This window comes from Saimiri boliviensis, chromosome 1 (genome assembly GCF_048565385.1).
Source record: "Saimiri boliviensis isolate mSaiBol1 chromosome 1, mSaiBol1.pri, whole genome shotgun sequence".
NCBI classification, from domain to species: Eukaryota; Metazoa; Chordata; class Mammalia; order Primates; family Cebidae; genus Saimiri; species Saimiri boliviensis.
In genome coordinates, this window is record NC_133449.1 from 250840839 (window position 1) to 250862280 (window position 21442).

Genomic DNA, 21442 nt, shown 5'->3' on the forward strand with positions numbered 1-21442 from the left:
ATGCCTGCTTTTAAGTGGAATGTTTATTCAATCTCTCACATACTAAAGGAGATTGGCAGTCCAAATAGATTTAAAAACCAAGAAGGAGAGTAAAAACAAATTTGAATCAATGTTTGTTTGTGAAATGTCCTTATATTTAGGCTCTGTAAAGAGTGCTTAAGAAGTTACTGCTTGAGAGAGGTGGTATTCTGAGATTGGAGTTGCCTTATGGGGAGATTATATTCCAGCTCTCCGAGCTACTCACGCCTAGGACCTGCATTCTTATCCTCTTTGAGAGCTATTTAGAGACCAGAGTTTCATAGCACAAAGTTAGAAGGTGAGCCAGTGTGGTAAAACTGAGTGGGTCTAACAACTTATTTTAGGTCACGTTGCTAGAATCACCCAACATACAAGTGATTTAGTAATACAGTGTTCTAAGAAGAAACCAGGAAGGAAGTGGGGAAGCAAGCAAGTAAGAAGGGAAACCAAACTATGGTGTGATTTCAGGGGAACTCCCATCTTTTAGCAGAAGGATGCAGAGCTGAGGGACTAGCACACAGACCTGGGTGGAGCATGGCAGAATTTGCTACACAGCCTGCAGGTGCAAACCTTGGAGGAAGAGTCCAGGTGTGTCCCTAAGGGCTCACAGCGGGGAGATATTGTGGCATAGCTCTGGAAGAGGAAGAATAGACAGTGCTTGGAGGCATGGAAGTAGGCAGCAATTCCCTCAAACTGTGAATGGGACAGGGCTTCGGGTGCATCCCCAAAGGATGGACCATTGCTCTACTCTTTCCTGGAAGATCAGAAAAGTGAGAAGACTGCTTGGGAATAAAGTGCTCCCAGCCTTGGCATGGACCAACCACTTGTGTTCAGTGGTTAATGAGCATCTCAGCGCTGACTACTGTAAAGAACATCTAGAGGCTCTTGTAGCATTTTCTGGTTGCAAGTCGAGCCCTCAGTTGACCTAGATAGAGACCCTTGATGGAGAGGAAGGGATCCAACGTAGGGTTTCCTAATTCCATTTTGAGTCCATTTTTTTTTGTTTTTTTGGTTTTTTTTTTAGTTTTTAATTTCTGTGGGTACACAGTAGGTGTATATATTTATGTGGTTACATGAGATGTTTTGATACAGACAAGCAATGCATAATAATCACATCATGGAGATGGAATATCCATTCCCTCAGGCATTTATCCTTTATGTTACCAACAGTCCAATTATACTCTTTTAGTTATTTTTAAATGTGCAATTAAACTTTTATTGACTATAGTCATCCTGTTGTGCTATCATATAGTAGGTCTTATTTATTTATTTATTAATTTTCTGAGATGGAGGAGTTTTGCTTTTGTTGCCCAGGCTGGAGTGCAGTGGTGTGATCTCAGCTCACTGCAACCTCAGCCTCCTGGGTTCAAGAGATTTTCCTGCCTCAGCTGGGATTACAGGTGCATTCCACCACGCCCAGCTATTTTTTTTGTATTTTCAGTAGAGATGGGGTTTTGCCATGTTGACCAGGCTGGTCTCGAACTCTGAACTCAGGTGATCTGCCCGCCTCGGCCTCCCATGAGTTCATTTGTTTTGATTATTATATCCCAAAATAAGTGAGAACATGCGCTCTTTGTCTTTCTGTGCCTGGCTTATTTCACTTAACGTAATGACCTCCAGTTCCATCCACATTGTTGCAAATGACTGGATCTCATTCTTTTTTTATGGCTGAATAGTACTCCGTTGTGTATAGGTACCACATGTTCTTTATCCATTCATCTGTTGATGGACACTTAGGTGGCTTCCAAATCTTAGCTATTGTGTACGGTGCTGCAGCAAATTTGGAAGGCAGATTACCTCTTTAGTATACTGATTTTCTTTCTTTTGGGTATTTACTTAGCAGTGAGATTGCTGGATCTTACAGTACCTCTATTTTTAGTTTTTTTGAGGCACCTCTAAACTGCTCTCCCTAGTGGTCATACTAAGTTATATTCCCACCAACAGCGTACGAGGTTCCCTTTCCCCCATCTCCTCACCAGCATTTGTTATTGCCCAACTTCGGATCAAAGCCATTTTAACTGGGGTGAGATGATATCTCACTGTAGTTTTGATTTGCATTTCTCTGATGATCAGTGATGTTGAGCACCTTTTAATATATCTGTTTTCTATGTGTTTGCCTTTGGAGAATGTCTATTAAAAACTTTTACTCATTTTTGATAGGATTATTACATTTTTTTCCCCTAGAGTTGTTTGAGCTCCTTATCTATTCTAGTTTTTAATTCCTTGACAGATGGGTAGTTTGTGAATATTTTCTCTTTGTCTTTTCACTTTGTTGCTTGTTTCCTTTGCTGTGTAGATTTTTTTTTAACTTGATGTGATCCCATTTCTCCATTTTTGCATGGGTTGCTTGTGCTTATAGGGTATTGCTCAAGAAATTTTTGCCCAGGTCAATGTCTTGGAGATTTTCCCCCAATGTTTTCTTGTAGTAGTTTAATAGTTTGAGGTCTGAGATTTAAGTCTTTTATCATTTTGATTTGATTTTTTGTATATGGTAAGAGATAGAGGTATAGTTTCATTCTTCTGCATCTTGATATTCATTTTTCTCAGCATTATTTATTGAAGAGACAATCTTTTTCCCAGTGTTTGTTCTTGGAGCCTTTGTAAGAAATGAGTTTACTTTAGGTGTGTGGATTTGTTTCTTGGTCCTCTGTTATGTTCCGTTGGTCTATATGTCTGTTTTTATGCCAGTACCATGCTGTTTTGGTTACTATTGCTCTGTAGTATAATTTGAAGTCAGATAATGTGATTCCTCCAGTTTTGTTCTTTTTGCTTAGGACAGCTTTGACTATTCTGGGTCTTTTGGGGTTCCATATAAATTCTAGGGCAGTTTCTTCTATTTCTGTGAAGAATGTCATTGGCATTTTGATAGAAGTTGCATTGAATATGTAGATTGCTTTGGTTAGTATGGACAGTCTGACAATATTGATTCTTCTAATCTGTGAACATGGAATATCTTTTTATTTTTGGTGATACAGTTTTGCTGTGTTGCCACTCAAATCTCAGCTTGAATTGTATCTCCCAGAATTCCCATGTGTTGTGGGAGGGACCCAGGGGGAAGTAATTGAATCATGGGGGCCAGTCTTTCCCATACTATTCTTGTGATAGTGAACAAGTCTCGCAAGATCTGATGGGTTTATCAGGGGTTTCTGCTTTTGCTTTCTCCTCATTTTTCTCTTGCTGGCCCCATGTAAGAAGTGCCTTTTGCCTCCCACCACGCTTCTGAGGCCTCCCCAGCCATGTGGAACTGTAAGCCCAATGAAACCTCTTTTCGTTCCCAGTTTCAGGTTTGTCTTTATCAGTAGCATGAAGATGAACTGATACATTTGGTATCCTTTTCAATTTCCTTCACCAGGTTTTATAGTTTTCATTACTTTTATAGCACCGTACCTTAATTTTTACAGGATCTTAGTTGAAACCCTATAACTGTAACTGTCACTCTCAGCAAGTGGGACTCACAGAGCTTAACAGAGCACACCTACTTTCCTTTTCCCCACTGCCTCTTCAAATTCATTCTGGTGGCCGGCCCCTCTCAAGCAATGGTGATGGTCACGCCTAGTCAGAAAAACAGTCTCAGTTTAGAAATTATTATGTCCAGTCCAACGTATTAATAAAAATGTATACTTCTTTCAAAGTTAAAGTTTCTATCACTGCTGCCCCACCCCAAGCCCAGACCTGCAATGGAGGAGAGAAGATTAGCTTCTCTCCATCTTACTTGCATTTTTTTCTGCCTTCTCATTCAATCTCTAGGTTGCCTTGGGCCCCTCCTGGGCTGAAGCAAAGGAAAGGGGAGGAGTGCAGAGGCAGGACCATTCTGACTTGACAAATTGTGTTGTGAGCCATCTCAGAGTCTACAAGTGGTTAAGGCTGGCTCTACCACAGAATTTGGCAAGTTCTTCAGGTATAGTCTGCCCAAATGGAGATAGCGCACATGGTCCTCTTGATGGTGGCATAAAGTTTCTCACCTTGGGGAGCTGGTGGTTTGCTTTCCTGTGGCATCCCTTTGCCTCTCCAGACAGTCCTCTTGTTTAGGATCCAAGGTGATCTGAGCCTGCCCTCTCTTCTCTGTGGCTGATATCTGATCCATGGGAAACCTTCAAGCTTCCTCTACTCTGACTACCTCTGGGTGCACTGTCAGATCATAGTGCAGCCATCCCTCTTTTATTCCACTGGAGAGGTAGCCTGCTGACCCTTACAACTTACCCTTTACGTGGTTTATGCATTAGACAGACACCTGGCCACTGTGACCCCATTTTTAGTCCACATCCATCAGTCTCTAAGAGCGGACTGTTGTGCCACCTTTCCTTGATTTTAGATAAAGGAAAAGCACCCACAACTCTATGCCGTGAATGGGAGTGGGACTCACAACACATCCATAGTTTTCTCCAAATTATTTTAAGTGCCCATTCACCTTTTAATGTAATAGGGTGTACTCTGAATGTGGTGAATGGCTAATCATGACTAAAACCTGGTTTGTAGATACTGCCTTTGCAAACCCTACCTTGTAGTCTCACATTTTGCTTCGGAGTGTGGTGTCTATTGTCTGGTCCCTAAATACCAGTGGTTATTGATGAATTATGGCATGTATTATTTGATGAATGTTGAGTATATTCAATATGCTGACACCTAGAATGTAGATATGGGTATACACAAGAACATACATTTTAGAACTGTGAAACCTCTTTGGTATATAAAAGCTATAAATTATTGTCAATGGTATAGTCCTCATGTTGAATGGTAGTTTTGTAGATATTTAGCATAAAATGAATACACTAATAAGAAGGATCACTCATGGATCAATAAGAGAATACATAATAAATCAACGATTATAATTAATTTAATTCTGGATACTCAGGTTTTTTACAAAAGCCTCCTTGGGGATCTCTGAGTCTAGACACTAAAAGGGACAATTGTCAACATTTATCAAGCATGACTGTGTGCCAGGCATTGTGTAAGTGTTTCACCTCATATATTCCTTCTAACAACCTTAAGAGGTAGGTAGTAATAGTCTCTTTCCCATTTTGCACATGAGAAAACTGAGCCTCAAAAGGGCTAAATAACTTACTTAAATTCCCATGGCAGAGTATGGAACCAAATTCAGGTCTGGCTGACAGCCAACCTCACCCCTGCTTCCCACCCACAAATATCCGAATATTTAATGGGTTGTGTCCCAAGCCAGGAAGAGATGATGTGTTGGCCTGGAAAGAAGAAAGGCTTTGCAGTCAGCCACAGCTCAATTCAGAGATGGCTTCAGAACTACCAGCTGCATGATTAGGGGTGAATTACCCTAGATCAATCTTGACCGCTGAGCCAAGCCATAAACTGGAGGATGACAAGACTTACCTTTCAGTGCTGTTGTGAGAGGAGATAATGACTTTGCATCAGCAGGCACATTTGGGGCCCTCAATAAATCACACGTATTATTGTTCCATTCCTGCTCTTATCCATAAAATGACTTGTGAGCAGTGAAAAGGAGACAGGCCAGACCGGGTTCTCAAACTCCAGTGATCTGGAACTTTCCTGCTTGGGGGATCAAGTTCTATTAGTCTAGAACTTGTCTCTATTAGGATTCATCTGTGTCGTTGTTAAACCATGCTAGGCAATAGAATCACAGAGCAACCTTGGGTGAAGGGCTCAAGATCCGTATTTCTCTTTGAGCTGGACTTCAGAATACCACATTCTCCTCCCCGCCAGAAAACACACACTTCTTCTCGGGGCCTTGGTGCTCCTGGCCAGCATGTGATTGGTATTTGGCAAAATCTCCCTTCTGGCAGGAGAACGGTTGGGTTGTGGCTGGTGTAGACACTACATCGCTGCGAAGTCACTCTGCAGGGGACAAAATCAGAGAAGCCCAAGGGTTTCCATCCCCCTGCCCCCACCCCCGTGGAATTCTCAGCTGAGCGCAGTCATAGCTGGACTGGGCACTTGAAGTCACCCACTGTGCCCTAACGTCCTCCCCCTTGTTGCCCATAAGCCTCTCCTTTCTGAGGGGGCGCAGAGGCAGGGCCGCATAGGAACTTAAATGATGATGGGAGTGCAGCTGCTGTTTCTCACTAGTTCCCAAACCTCCAGCTGCAAATCAAGTCTCTGGCTTGAAGCAGGGCAGTCAGAAGAGTCAGGAGGAAGGACCTGGGTGAGAAGAATAAGAAGGCCCCACCACACGGCTACATCCCCATCCTCTCTGTCTGCATCTCTCCAGAGGGGAGCTCAGGTGTGGGGTCCCCAGCACCTCCTCAGCAGGCAGCTTCCTGAAGCCCAGGATGCTCACTCTCAGCCCTGCTTCCTCTCCACACCTTTCCTGCTCCTCCCCGCATCTCAAATTGGTTCTTAGAACCCCTGCCACATCTAAGGAACTGCTTGTGAAATACCTTTGTGATTACAGTTTAGATGTTTAATTAGAAGCTGGGAATTAAGCTTCCAAACACCACAAAATGAAAGCTTGAGATTCTTCCAACAAACCCCAGCTTTCCACGAACGTGGGCTGACTCACGCATCCGTCGTCTTCTCTCCCCCAGCCCCCGTCCCCCAAGCCCTGTCTTTCATGCTGAAGTCATTCACTTTCTTCACCCGGATTTGGAAAACTGCTGAGGTCTCATTCAGCCTCATTCCTAAGTTGTCCTTCAAAAGCAGGGACATGCAAAGTGGCTGCCTGTGGCAGAGGCAGCAGGAGAGGGGCACACGTGTTGGGTCTGAGAACCCCACAAAAACTGTTAATTAACTGCTCATGTTGACAAATGAGAGCAGATTTCAAATGCTCCAGTTGAACGTGGAGCAGGAAGAACATTGTGCTCTTGTGGCTTGATTTTAAACGTTGCATCTAGAAGATGGGGTGATATTTAAAGATGTCATTTATTTCCTTTTATGAATTGCGATAAAATGGTTCTCATTCTCTCACTGTTTTCTGGCTTTAGGGCCCTGTGAAAGAATGTTTATTCTTTTGCTTTTGGTGGGAATTGGATGTCTGTCGATTTAGCATATGTTTAAAATATTTTAGCTTTGGAAAACTGCCCTGATAGCCTTCTCCCTCTAGTCAAAATTAATCTCATCTTCCCGCAGCTCTCGCAGCCAGTGATTCACGCCTCTAATATAGCCCTTCTCGTATTCTTCTTTATTCTATAGTGACTTTTATTTCTGTTTGTCTCTTACATCAAATTGAAAGTTCTATGTGGAGAAGAACTCTGTCTTACACATCGTTGAAATGACCTGAGTTTAGTCTGGTACATGACATTTGGCAGGATTCAGTTCATATTACGTTGACTCTGGAAGGTCACACAGAGAGGGGGATTCTGAGGGATGGCAACACCACCTTTGCAGCAGACACTGTTGGTGTCCAGCCCATGTCCCCTTGACCACCCCAGAGTTTGGCTGCAGTCAGTCACCTGCTGTGCAGACGTACAACCTCCTGCTTCTCTCTGTCTGCAGGCATTCTTCAGCCATAGGAATGAGCTTGGAAGCACACAGGTTAGGCTGCAAGTGCAAGGAATTATTGCCCAAGGAACAACCCTTGGCCAAAGAGGGAAAGGCCTGGCTAGATAAATAACCCAGCATCCTTTCCCTCATTTCGAGGAATGTTCAGAGTCTCCTAAGGGTTTCCTGCTGGAGGAAGCCCTGCTGGCCCAAAGCTTCTTAGCACACTCTTCATTAGCTTTCCTGCCTTCCCTGTTTCATATTCCCTGGGTTCCCCTGGGATCAACAGCCAAATGAAGGACTTCAGTCGAGTCCTTACCTCCAAGGAAGTGCCAGAGGGGAACCCAAAGGCCCTTAATCATTAAAAAAAACTTGAGAGATGCTGGCTGAGCCATCGGTGGGAACGTGGATGCATACACAGGACCTACATCTTGTCATCTCTGCTCTTCAAACAATGGAGCTGGAGTGGCGCAGAAGCAATGAAGCCAAATTTTGTGCGTGGGGCTTCTGAGCAATGGGAAAGAGAATTTCTACTTGTGGCCAGGAAATAGAACTGGTGCCTTGTAGAAAGGCTGGAGGTAATGCAGTCAAAGGGCAGGATTAGAGCAGCATGTGAAGGAACTCACCAAGGATTAGGAGGAACGTGGTGCCATGGCAGGAGGGGCTTCCAGACGCATAGTCACAGGAATCTTCAGGAGAGGGATGAGGAAGAAGGCATGGATTGCCATGCCCAGGAGAGTCTAAAGGTGGTTTGATGCGGGAGAGTTTGGCTGCATCTGGGCAGGATCCAAGAATAAGGGACAGAGGAGCTGGGCGTCTGCTATCAATGCAGCCAATTAGGAACACAGTCTCAGGCTTGGGTCTCAAGCCTCAGTGATCTAGCATTTGTCTGGTTTTAGCTACTCTATAGGAATAATGTGTGTGTGTGTGTGTGTGTGTGTGTGTGAAATTTCTCTCAACACAGGGCAGAACACTACACGAAACTAGTGCTGTACTTTTCTGCTTATCTGTCACCACAGTCTTAGTGCACAAAGTCTTGGTCTTAGTGGCTGGGCGTGGCAGTTTCCCAGAGCTGGGGGTGCCTGTGATAAAAAGAGAGAAAGGGAGACCTGAGAGAAGGTGGAGACCAGATGGGAGGCATCTGCTGCGTGAATAGGTGCTCCTTTTTGAAAGGGCCAGTTTTTTTCTGGTTATGAGATCCATTCCCGGAATGGATTTTAAGATATTCTGTGTTGGGTGATGATGTAACCGAAGCACTGTTGGTGCACACATTTGAAACATAATGGTGAATCTTCCTCAGGGTTTGACAGCTTGGTAACTTGCAAAGAGGTTTCTTTTAACAATGAAGCCAAGTCTTTTGTAAGACAAAAAACAGAACAAAACATTATCCACTAATTTGTGTGTGAAGGAGTAAGACAACTGTATTAGGCATTGTCAACTATAAATGTGCGAGCTCTGGGAACTTTGGTAAGTCATTTCACCATACACCTATTTCCTCACCCATAACCAAGGAGGCAGCCAAGCCATCCCTAGTATATCCTGGAATTCTGAGATCCTAAGTGAGACTGTTGGGTCTGGAGAGGATGGACTCAGTGACTGATTAGGAGGGACCTGTTTTTGTGGGCACGTTCTACAGGGCAAAGCTTGGATTCAGCACTTTGGCCAACTCAGCTTCCATAGAAATGAGGATGTAAGAGCCTTTCCAAAAATCGTATTAATTGAAACTATTTGGAGTCTGAGTTAACTTCCATCCATGCCTCCTTTCCCTTTTTCTAAGTTGTTCCCCGCCCCCCCGCCCCCCCAGTATTCCCCCAAGCAACCACCTTTCTTCAAGTCTAAATGAATGTTTTTGGTTTCAAGATAATTCTCCCTTTTCAAGCAATTGCTGAACACCCTGTCCTGCAGAGTGGTCTGGGAGTGGGGTGGATGGGGAGTGAGAGCTTGTTTGAGGAAGGAGAGTGAGGGGACTTTGTAGAACACACGTTTGGCCTGACCTGCCCCCAGCCCCCAGTTTTCTGCACTTGGGGAGTTTTGCTTAGTGCTGGCATAAATTTTAGTGTTAAAGTGGTCAGCAGAGACCAAGTAGCTCATGGCTGGTCCTCTCACACATATAACTGGGCTTCTCTGTTGGCACAGCAGAATGTGCAGACGTATTATAAGGAATGCTTGGTCATTCTGAGTTCAATCCCTGAAAAGCACAGGTGTATGTTTTACAGCTGCATGCAGGAAATTTTATTCCTGAGCCGACTTCCAACTGCCTGTAGCTAGGCTCTTATACCATATCTCCAGCTCAGCTCCCCACCCATCACCTGCTCAACTTTGGTATTGGCCTAAAGGAACAAATACGATCTTAAAAAAAACCCTCATGGCTTCTAGGGATGTTTATTTTTGTTGTTGTGAGTAAGTGTATTCTGAGAAAGGTGGCACACATATTTCTAGATTTGGAAAATGTAGATGAATGAACTTAAAACTATTTGCCTGAAGGTCAAAAAGTGGGAGCATGTTAACTAGAACTCCACTCGTCATTACCTCCTTCAAAAAGCAATGCCCCACAATTGATGTGCATCTGGAGCCTTTGTGCTGGGCCCTGCACAGTCTAGAATCAGACACTGAGTTGTTTTAGGCAAACTTTATATCTTTGAAATTGTCTTCCAATTATTCAAAAATTCAAGATTCCATGAAAGATTTTTTTTTTTTTTTTTTTTTTTTTTTTTTTTTTTTTTGAGACAGAGTTTCTCTCTGTTGCCCATGCTGGAGTGCAGTACGATCTTGGCTCACTGCAGCCTCCACTTCCCAGGTTCCAGCCATTTTCCTGCCTCAGCCTCCCCAGTAGCTGGAATTACAGGCACATGCCACCATGCCCAGCTAAGTTTTGTATTTTTAGTAAAGAAGGGGTTTCATCATACAGGCCAGGCTGGTCTCAAACTTCTGACCCCAGCTGATCTGCCTACCTTGGCCTCCCAAAGTGCTAGGATTGCAGGCACGAGCCACTGGGTCTGATATCCTCAAACACTTTCATGGGATACCTACTACAACTTTTGTAGTCAACGTGAAACTTGATCAACAATAAAAGCTCCTAGCAAAAAAATCTTATGGTGCTAGTAGGCAGGGAGAGGAGGTGGAGTCGCTCCTTACGGTTGTGGTCTATGGTAATCACTGCAACATTTACCCCTACTACTGACATATTGACATTATGATTATATACGAAAAGAAACTGACTAGTTTGTGACCATTAAGATGCATGATTTGACCCCCCCACTTTCAGAGTCACCCCTTTGATTCTCTTTTCTCTAATCTAACTGTGGAGTCCCACACTAACTCCAATTTTTCAGCATTTATTGAATACTTGCTATACTCTTGGCATTAGGGCCTCACAGATGTTTATAACACACCCCTACCTTTGGAGGAAAGCCAACCTGCCTTTCTCATGTGCTGAGAAGATGGAAGTTGCTGTAGTTATGTAGAAGATATTGTTTATGTAGAAGATATCATCGTTAGGAATCTAACCACTCTTTTGCTGTGACCCGTAATTATAACGATCACATTCGCATGATGTTGTGCCATTTGGAAAGAGGGTTTGCGTGTTCAATTTCATTTGATCTTACAACAATCTTTTGGGGTAGGTTGCCGGAGTACCCTTATCCTCAATTTACAGAGAGAGAAACTGAGGCATGGAGAGGCTAGTGATGTGCCCAAAGTCAAAAGCTAGCAAGTGGAGAAGCCTAATCTCAGACTTTGATCCTGTGACTCTTCTAATTCTGTCTCTTTCAGAAAAGAGGGAAGAGTCACACTGTGGACTCATCTGAGGGAAGAGACCTTGTCTTTGTTACCCCAGGATCCTCCCCGTTCCCATAACCTCTAGCATAATGTCTGGTACACATTAGGCTATAATACAGGTTTGCTGGTTGAAACCAAAGCCCCTCAATGAGGAAGAAAAAAGAGATAGCCACCTTGCTCCCTTCATATTACCAGACGTTAAAGATTATGATGATGACCTACTCTACTTTATTCTTGCCCACCGCCCTGTATAAAATTGCACATAAATATGTATTAGTATAGAACATTTCACTTCCCAGCAGTCTAGGGCACTGTTGGGCAGACAGTAGCCTGAAAGGTAACACTGCTGAATTCACAGAGTGCGTCACTCAGCTTATAGCCTGTTTTTCTTCAGTCTCATGACAACTTCGAGGAGTTCATTGGAAAATGTGGACTTTGTGACTGCTCCGGAGACAGGCCAAATGGACAATTTTAATAACCACCCTGTGAATGTCGTAAAGGCAGGCAGGCCGGAGGAGAGGAGTCATGAGCATTGTCTTTTCACATCTACCACTACAGAGAGAAGCCAGGTACTTGTCTCAGAGTTCGGGTTCCAGAACACACTCCTCTTGTTTCTACCCTCTGGCATCATCCTCAGCAGAAGACAGTTGATTTCAGGCTAAAATAGATCCTTATTCCAGTCTGAACCACAGTTGCTCAACTCCAAGAAATCTGCATAACCTCCAGCAGGTGACATTTGATGATTTTCTCTTTTGTATCAGATGAATTTTAATTTTTCTCTGAGGTCAACAGGCACGATGCTGAAATACTTCAGTGGATGCTCATTGACCTGAGCTATCCAACTTGCATTCAGCAAGTACAAAATCTATTTCAGATGAGTCTCTGTTCCCATTCTGCCCCGTCAGCAGGGAAGAAAGGGAACAATTATTTGGTGATAATCACTCTGACGGCAGTAATCTCTGGCAGCTGCTGGAGAAGAGACATAATTGCCTCCCACACCCCTAACCTTTAGAATAGAGCTCTGAAAGCTTGATAAGAGGGGCTGGAGATGTGTGAACAGCCTCGAAATAACTTTCTGTCCACTTCCATCACTCGGGCTTTAATTAAACACAATTAATACCTCTTCAGAAACTTGAGATGATGCATGTGAAGGAGCTTTATAAGGGGAGGGCCATACGAATGTCACACATTTTCATACATCGTTTAGTTCCTGTTAGCCAAGTCAGGGATGTTTCAAGGCTGCTACCCTCAAGGCTGCCTTTTCTTCCTGGGAGGAAGGGGGTGGCCTTGGAGAAGAATCACATTTTCTCCTGGAAATTTTGAAAAAGAATTTTGAAGTGGAAGATGTATGAGTAAATCTGGAAGATAAAATTTAAATAAGTACTATGGAGTGACAGTCTTGTGCCATGAAGCCCTCTCCCCATGTAAATGGACTCCTTGAAAAGTAAGAAACAACATCAGGCCTTTCCACAAGGGAATTTTCTAGTCTTTTTGCAGCTTTCTGTGGAACTTAACCATCCTCCTCACTGCAGGATTTGGAAGTCGAAGGATGCTAATTCAGTTGAATGTTGTGATTTTTCTGGCTGGTCTCTGAAAGGCAGAGAAGAATGAGGGCAAAGAAGCATCGCTGGAGGCAGGATCTCGGTGATACAGTTGTCCTGGTTCACTTGCACATTATACCCAAATAAGTCTATTTTTATACGTTGCATAGAGACTTCGGGTGGATTTTTAAAAATCTGCTAAAAATGTTCTGGTAGGAAAGTTTTTCTGTTCAGTTTAAACCATTTCATCAAATATTCAAATCACACATTGTCAGAGATGCTCCGAAATACAAGGTTCCTTAAGAACACATGTGAATTTTTATTTCATGAAAGCCAGAGATCAGCACTCGTTAACCGGTCTCTACTTTTTCCCATCCCTACCTTAAACCTGAAGCTCTGTGCATCACACCGGTCACGATTCCTGGTAAGTTGTCCCTCCCTCTTCTCACCTCTTCCTTTGTCCTTGGCTCCTCTCCACTGATGTTATACGACCTGTTGTCATTACACCTTCCAGTGCCTCCCTGTAGTGATCTGGCTGCTGTTTGAAAGTTTGTGAGCATGGCCAGAAAGACCAAGACCAAAACCAACTTGCTACTTTACTGGCTTCGTGAGCCTGAAAGCACAATTCCGGGCTTTCTGTGGGAGTCATGCAACTTCATGGGTACGTTGGCAAGTCAAGTTTTTGCTCCTACCTCAAGAGTCACCACCAAGTTGGGACCATTTTAATTTATGTGAACAGGAGTGTGTCATGGGGCCTTTGAACAAAGGTGCTATTCTCCTGCCCTGGTGAGTAATGTCGCAAGTGAGCACTGTCCCTTTAGAGTTGTTTCATGGATGTGACAGGATACATAAGCCTTTCCTGAACATCCCCAGAGAATAACCTGGTGCAGTGACTGCTTTGGTTTCTGATGTTCTAGAACAGCCCTTCTCGAACCATAATGAGCACACAGATTCCCTGCAGGGCTTCCTGAAGTGCAGATTCTGATTCCATAGATCTGGGCCAGGGCCTAGGACTCTGCATTTCTAACAAGCTCCCAATCTTTCTGGTCCATGGGTCACATTTTGAGTAGCTCTGTGAGATGGAGTTATGGACATGTCCTCTCTGCAGGGAAGGTGGGCATCTGAAACAAATGTTATATTCTTTGACTGCCCATCTTCAGCCCTGGATGTAAAAATGGTGCCCTCTTCAAATACTTTAGAAAACTGAGGACTGTTGCTGAATTCTAAAAATAATCTTCTATTATTTGTGGAGTATTTATTTTAGAAAAGGGTCTTATTGTACACTTTTGGTAGTCAGTGCATTTCAGCAGGCATAGCTTGTTTTATTCTTTATTACACATGGCAGACATTATGCCTTTTACAAATTGAAAGTTTGTGGCAAGTTTCTATCAGTGCCGTTTTTCTAACGTGCTCACTTCATCTCTCTGTGACATATTTTGGTAATTCTCACAATATTTCAACTTCTCCATTATCATTATATCTGTTATCATGATTTGTGATCAGTGATCTTTCATGTTGCCCGTGTAATTGTTTCGGGGCCCTACCAAACACACCCAGGTGAGACACTTAATTGACAATTGTTGTGTGTGCTCTGCTGCTCCACCGACCCACTGTTCCCCTGTCCCTCTTCTTCCCCTCGGTCTCTCTATTCCCTGAGACACAACAATATTGAAATTAGGCTAATTAATAATCCTACAATGGCCTCTAAATGTTCAAGTAAAAGGAAGATTCACACATCTCTCACCTTAAATCAAACGCTGGAAATGATTAAGCTTAGTGAGGAAGGCATATTGAAAGCTGAGATGTGCTAAAAGTTAGGTCTCCTGCTACAAACAGCCAAACTGTGAATGCAAAAAAAAAAAAAAAAAAAAAAAAAAAAAAAAAAAAAAAAAAAAGGAAGAAAGAAAGAATTAGAAGTGCTTCTCTAGTTAACACAAAAATGATTAAAAAAAAAAAAAAGGAAAATAGCCTTATTGCTGATACAGAGGAAGTTTCAGTGGTCTGGATAGAAGATCAAACTAGCCACAGCATTCCTTTAAGCCAAAGCCTAATCCAGAGCAAGGCCCTAACTCTCTTCAATTCAGTGAAGGGTGAGAGAGGTGTTTGAAGCTAGCAGAGGTTAGTTTACCATTCAAAAACTCCTAGGGCCTTTAAGAACTACGTTAAATCTCTGCCTGCGCTAAGTGGAACAATGAAGCCTGGATGATAGCAAATCTGTTTACAGCATGGTGTCCCGAATATTTTAAGCCCATTATTAAGAACTATTGATCAGAACAAAAGATTCCTTTCAAAATATTACTGCTCATTGACAATGCACCTGGTCACCCAAGAGCTCTGATGGAAATGTACAGGGAGGTTAATGTCACATTTATGTCTGCTAATAATATTCATTCCGTAACCCATGGATCAAGGAATAATTTTGAGTTTCAAGTCTTATTATTTAATAAATACATTTTGCAAAGCTATAGCTACCACAGATGGTGATTCCTTTGACGGATCTGGGCAAAGTACATTGAAAACCTTCAGAAAAGAATTCACCATTCCAGATGCCATTAAAAACATTTGTGATTGTCAAAATATCAACATTAACAGGAGTTTTGGAAAAGCCGATTGCAACCCTCATGGATGAGTTTGAGGAATTTAAGTCTTCAGTGGAGGAAGTAGCTGCAAATGTCGTGGAAATGGCAAGAGAACTAGAATTAGAAGCAGAGCCTGAAGATGGGACTGAGTTGCTATAATCTCATGACAGAACTTGAACAGATGAACAGTTTCTTTTTATGGAGGAGCAAAGAAAGTGGAATCTTGAGATGGAATCTAGCCCTGGTGAAGATGCATTGAACATTATTGAAATGATACCAAAGCATTTAGAGTATTCCATAAACTTAGTTGGCAAAGCAGCAGCAGTATTTGAGAGGACTGACTTCAGTTTTGAAAGAAGTTCTTCTGTGGGTAAAATGCTATCAAACAACGTTGCATGCTTCGGAGAAATATTTTTGAAAGGAAGAGTGAATTGATACTGCAAACTTCATTGTTGTCCATGAAGAAATTGCCACAGCTACCCCAACCTTCAGCAAACACCACTCTGATCAGTCAGCAGCCACCAACATCTAGGCAGGACCCTCCAGAAGCAAAATGATTATGACTTGCTGGAGGCTCCATATTGTTAGCATTTTTTTTTTAGGAATAAAATATTTTTAAATTAAAGTATGTAGATTACTTTCTAAAACATAGTGCTGTTGCACACGATAGACTATGGTGTGGTGGAAATATCACAGTTACATGCATTAGGAAACCAAACAGTTAGTGTGGCTTGCTTTATTGTGATGCTCACTGTATTGTGACAGTCTGGAACCATCTTGCCATCTCTGAGGCCTGACTGTATTCCACTTGCTGTTATTCACACTGATCATCTTCATCTTCACCTTGTCAGTAGTGCTAATGTGCACACTCTCAGTCCACGGGACATTATCTTATCTGGAAAACAGTCATAGCTTGGAGGACTAGCAACAATGCTACCTTGGTACTAACAATGAGCCACAAGTCATTGGAGCAATCATCAATTGGTGGCTCAGTTCACATGTCATTCGGAGTCTGGTTATTCAATGGTTATATATCTGTCTCTTCCCTCTAAAAGATGGATGACTTACCAATAATAGCTGTGCTCCCCCCCTCCATAAAGATTCTTCCTCGTTATCCCTGCATGAGGATTGGTTAGTAGAATCAACTTCTACCAGCTCCAAGTTTAAATAGAAGAAAACAGGTTCATTTATTTACCTTATTTCAATGGTTTAAGAGGAAAGCATACCAAATTTTCCTTTTTCATCATTCCCTCTCAGAAGCAGAAGGTATAGACCCCAGACTGTGGGTCTGTGGAGGAAGGACCCCGCCAGCCCTGCCTCGCCCATTTCCTCCCGAGCTCTCTTCCTTTACCCCCTTCCCCAAGCTTGTCACAAGTTAGGAGTGGTCCCACTTGGCTGTCAGGGAAGTGGAGAAAGTGATTTGCTAGCTCTCCAATGGTAAATGGGAGGGCAGAGGCTAGGTGACCATGGTGGTTGGGTAGTGAAGGAGGATCCAGGCTGTCATTTCCATAGCCACAGGGATTGGAGGGCGGTCACCTCAGGATGAATGTCTACAGGAAGGGAATTCCTGAGCTGACACTTTGGGAGTGGGCTGGGAATGGTACAATGTCAGGGAGTATCTAATGTGGTTGAAGCTCGTGGCACGAGAGAGGCACTGAGCTGGTGCTTCCCACACTCACCTGATGGAGTCTTCATTACAACAGTTCTGTGAAGCCAATCATCATAGCTCTGTTTTATAGGGAAGAACCCACAGCTAAAAGAGATAGAGCAAAATGATTGACTCAACTGGACTGGTAAGAGGCAGAGACAGTGTTTGAACCTGGGTTTGTTTGATTCGAAATCCCTTCACATCCAACTCTGCAAAGCAGGGCATTATAGGAACCTTTTGTAACCTAAGGCAGGTGAACAGGGTGGCAGGCTGGCTGAGGTCCAGATACCAGCTTTCCCCCGATAAAGATTCTCCCTCGGTACCGGCATTGCTTTGGGTTATAGTTTACATTATTTTAAAATCCATTGCATTTGGCAAATACACATGCTCGTGATTGAGAGACTCTAGTTTTGCAGAAAACAAATTAAGTACCCTTTTGGAATTCCATCTGTACTCTGTGCAGAAGTGGATTTCTAAACGCTGCCTGGCTGTGGCTTGTTACAACAGTACCTCCCAGGTGTGCCGGTGATCATGCTGATGGCACATCCCTCAGTGCTGGAGGCCAGAGGTTCCCCACGCGATGTTTCTTAAAAGATCATAGAAGTCAGCTCGGCTTCTCTGTGGTCAGACCACAAAATGCTAAGGTTTCCTTAAACTTCCAGAATTCCAAAGGGTGTGGGCCCACATTGAAAAAGAATGCTGAGCTCTGTAAAACCCTAAAGGAAGGAACAAATTCAACTTATGGAAACTTGGGCATGAGTTGAACTCTTTACATGTTCATTATGAAGAACTGAAGATTTTAGGTGTAGGAGTTATCTATGTCAGTATGGGTCAAACTTTACCTTGCGTAGGAATGAACTTGCTAAAATGTAGATTCTGGTTTCCTGGGTCTAGGGTGGGACCTGAGATGCTACATTTCCCAAGCTTCTCGGTGATGGTAATGGTGATATTTCTTGTCCATGGACCGCTCTTTGAGTAGCAAGCGTCTATAGTATGGCACCTCTCCCCATCGTCCCTGTTCTTCTCCAAGCTGAGTGGGATTCATTTACTTGGGGGTAGTTTTATCAGGAAGGAGGGAACATGAAGAATCTTCTGAGTAAAATATCTTAAGAAGCTCTATTGCAGCATATTTTGGATGTGAAAGTGTTATAAAGACAACAACAAAAAATGTGGGGTTGATTTGTAGTCAAATATTCTTTGGAAGTGTTGGCTTGAAAAGTTAAACAGGCTTCTATATTTCATGACTTTCCAGACCTTTAAATGCCTAATGTGTATTGTGACTCTAACACGGAAGCTTTTCTAAATTCATTTGACCCAAGAGGACTACTATTTGAGGACCATCTTAAGAGCGTGATGTTCACTGAGGCTTTCTGTTTCAGATATTGACATGGGTGAGCATGTGAGACAAGGAACTCTGCCCTGAAGTATTGTGTAAACGTGAATTTGTCCCATTCTACATAGGTTAAGAGTAATTCTGAAATAAATTGAACTTTAGAAATAAGAAAGGGTTGAGCTGTGGGATGGACTGACCGTGGAGTTACATGCACATAGAATGCCGGGCACATATAACTTTGGAGGAAGAAAACTGATATAAATGGATGAAGAAAGAGTAAAGAAAATGAAAATATTTGAACAAGGATATGGGCAGGGAGGAGTCCCCTAGAACACGCTTGTACGTGGAGAGCAGTCAATTAGGGAGCTTAGTCTATGAGGCTAGCACAGGAAGAGTGAGGAAAGACTCAGGAAATAGGAACCGGGCACATTCCAGGGGATAGTGGCCAGTCGTCAGTGTTTTAGGTGTCCAGTGATTGAACCCCTTTCTTTTTGGGGAGGAATTCCCGAGTTCCCAGAGGCAACAAGGACTGTCGTTCCAGAGCCAGCATCCAGCATCCAGAGCCGACCACACACAGTCCCTGGAGTTGGCTTGTGTCCGGTAGCAATGGCAGCAGAGTCTTTCATGGCCCGGCTCTGTAGCATGATGTGTGGCATCATTCTGGAAGGAGAGCCCTTGCACCTGGCTCTGCGTCATTCCAGAAACTTGGAGCAGCCCATTTATTTTTCAGGACTTCCCTCCCTCCCTCCTTCCCTCCCTCCCTCCCTTCTTTCTCTTTCTTTCTTTCTCTCTTTCTCTCTTCTTTCCTTTTCTCTCTCTTTCCTTCTTTCTTCCTTCCTCCCCTTCCCCTCCCCTCCTCTCCCTTCCCTCCCTCCCTCCTTTCTTTCTTCTCTTTCTTTTTCTTTCTTTCTTTTCTTTCTTTCTCTCTTTCTTTCTTCTTTCCTTTTCTTTCTTTCTCTTTCCTTCTTTCTTCCTTCCTTTCTTCCTTCCTCCCTTCCCTTCCCCTCCCCTCCCCTCCTCTCCCTTCCCTCCCTCCCTCTTTTCTTTCTTCTTTCTTTCTTTTTCTTTCTTCTTTCCTTTTCTTTTCTTTCTCTCTTTCTTTCTCTTTCCTTCTTTCTTTCTTCCTTTTCTTCCTTCCTCCATTCCCTTCCCCTCCCCTTCCTTCCCCTCCCTTTCCCTCCCTTCCCTTCCCTCCTTCCCTCCTTCCCTCCTTCCCTCCTTTCTTTTCTTTCTTCCTTTCTTCCTTCCTCCCTTCCCTTCCCCTCCCTCCCTCCCCCTTCCCTCCCTCTTCTCTCTCTCTCTCTCTCTCTCTCTCTCTCTCTCTCTCCCTCTTCCCTTCTTTCTTTCTTTCAAGTTTCACTCTTTTTGCCCCAGCTGGAGTGTAATGGCACAATCTCAGCTCACTGCAACTCCCGCCCCTGGGTTCAAGTGATTCTCCTGCCTCAGCCCTCTGAGTAGCTGGGATTACAGACATGCACCACCATGCCTGGCTAATTTTGTATTTTTACTAGACATGGGGTCTCTCCACATTGTTCAGGCTGGTCTTGAAGTCCCAACCTCAGGTGATCTGCCAGCCTCAGCCCCCCAAAGTGCCGGGATTACAGGTGTGAGCCACGGTGCCTGGTCTTCCTTTTCATCTTAAATGAAAGAGTTGGTTTCTGTTTCTTGCGGCGTAGAACACTTACAGGCACAGAGGGTAATGAAACTTTTCAACTCAGCTTCAGAGAGCTCCAGAAGGCATTTTCAATATCGAATTAAAATTCTAGGGCAGACTTTGGGGTTTAATGAAGGAAGGTCTGAATGGCCTGAGAGTCAAGATTCCCTGAGAACCATGGTGAGCCAGTTCAGGTAATACAGGAAGTAAAGCAATTAATATGACTGCATGAGCACTCACAAAATGCCAGCTAGATGTTCTTATCTGTATGTTTCTCATCATCATCTTGTGAAATAAATATGATTATCCTCATTTTGTAATGGGGAGGCTGAGACACAGGGAGTGTAATCAATTGTATTAACAGTAAGTGTCAGAGCTGGCATCCCAACTAAGGTCTGTCTGACTCCAATTATTGCTACATCAGGCTGCCGCTTCCCAGTGGTTTGGTCCAATGTGATATGTAGGGCACCTTCCATGTGTCAGACATGAGGATAACCATGGCCCATACATGCCTTTGTGGAAGTTAAGATCTGCTGCAGGAGATACAAACTAACATGTTTCTACCAACTATGGAGAGGTATAATGGGAGTATATAGTAGAGAAACCTGCTCTAGATATGAGTGCGTGTGGGGGGAATTGGTTTCTCTGAAGGGCTGCCCTTTGAGCTGAGGTTTGAGGGCTGAGTAAGAGGTAACTGCTTTCGATGGGAGAAAGATGGAAGGGCTTACCTAGCAGGGAGAGCTAAGTACAAAATCAGACATACCCCATGCTTGGTTTGTACCCTGAGGCTTCCCCAAGTGCAGCAAGCTGGCTTTGTGATTTAAATGATCATCTGCTCTATTAAACACAGATACAGAAGAGTAATGAAAGGAAAAGGCTCAGAGTTCCAAAGTCACAGATGATGGAGGATAAACCTTGTTCTTGGGTAAAATGATTCTGGAGCCACCTGTCTGCCCAATGTCTTATCCTATCTTGGAAAATGAGACCCCTCCTGATTTCTGAATAAAAAATGAGAAATCAGCTGAGCAAGTGGATCACCTGAAGTCAGGAGTTTGACATCAGTCTGGTCAACCTGGTGAAACCCCATCTCTGCTAAAAACACAAAAATTAGCCGGGTGTGGTGGTGTGCTCCTGTAATCCCAGCTACTTGGAGGCTGAGTCAGGAGACTTGCTTAAACCCAGTGGGCAAAGATTGCAGAGAGCCGAGATCCTGCCACTGCACTCCAGCCTGGTGGCAGAGCAAGACTCTGACTCAAAAAAAGAAAAGCAAAGAACAAAAACAGAATGAGAAATCAGGCTGACCACAGCCTTATAACAATACCAAACTTTTGCTGGCTGCTGCAGGCATGTGAGCTACTAGTGAGGGGATGGGGAGTGCACAGCACACATGGAAGCCTCTCATCTATTTTTACATGGGCTTAAGGGAGACTCAGGTGCACCAGTCTACTGCATTCTATTTCTCTGGACTCTGCCCTTTTTCTTTCTTGG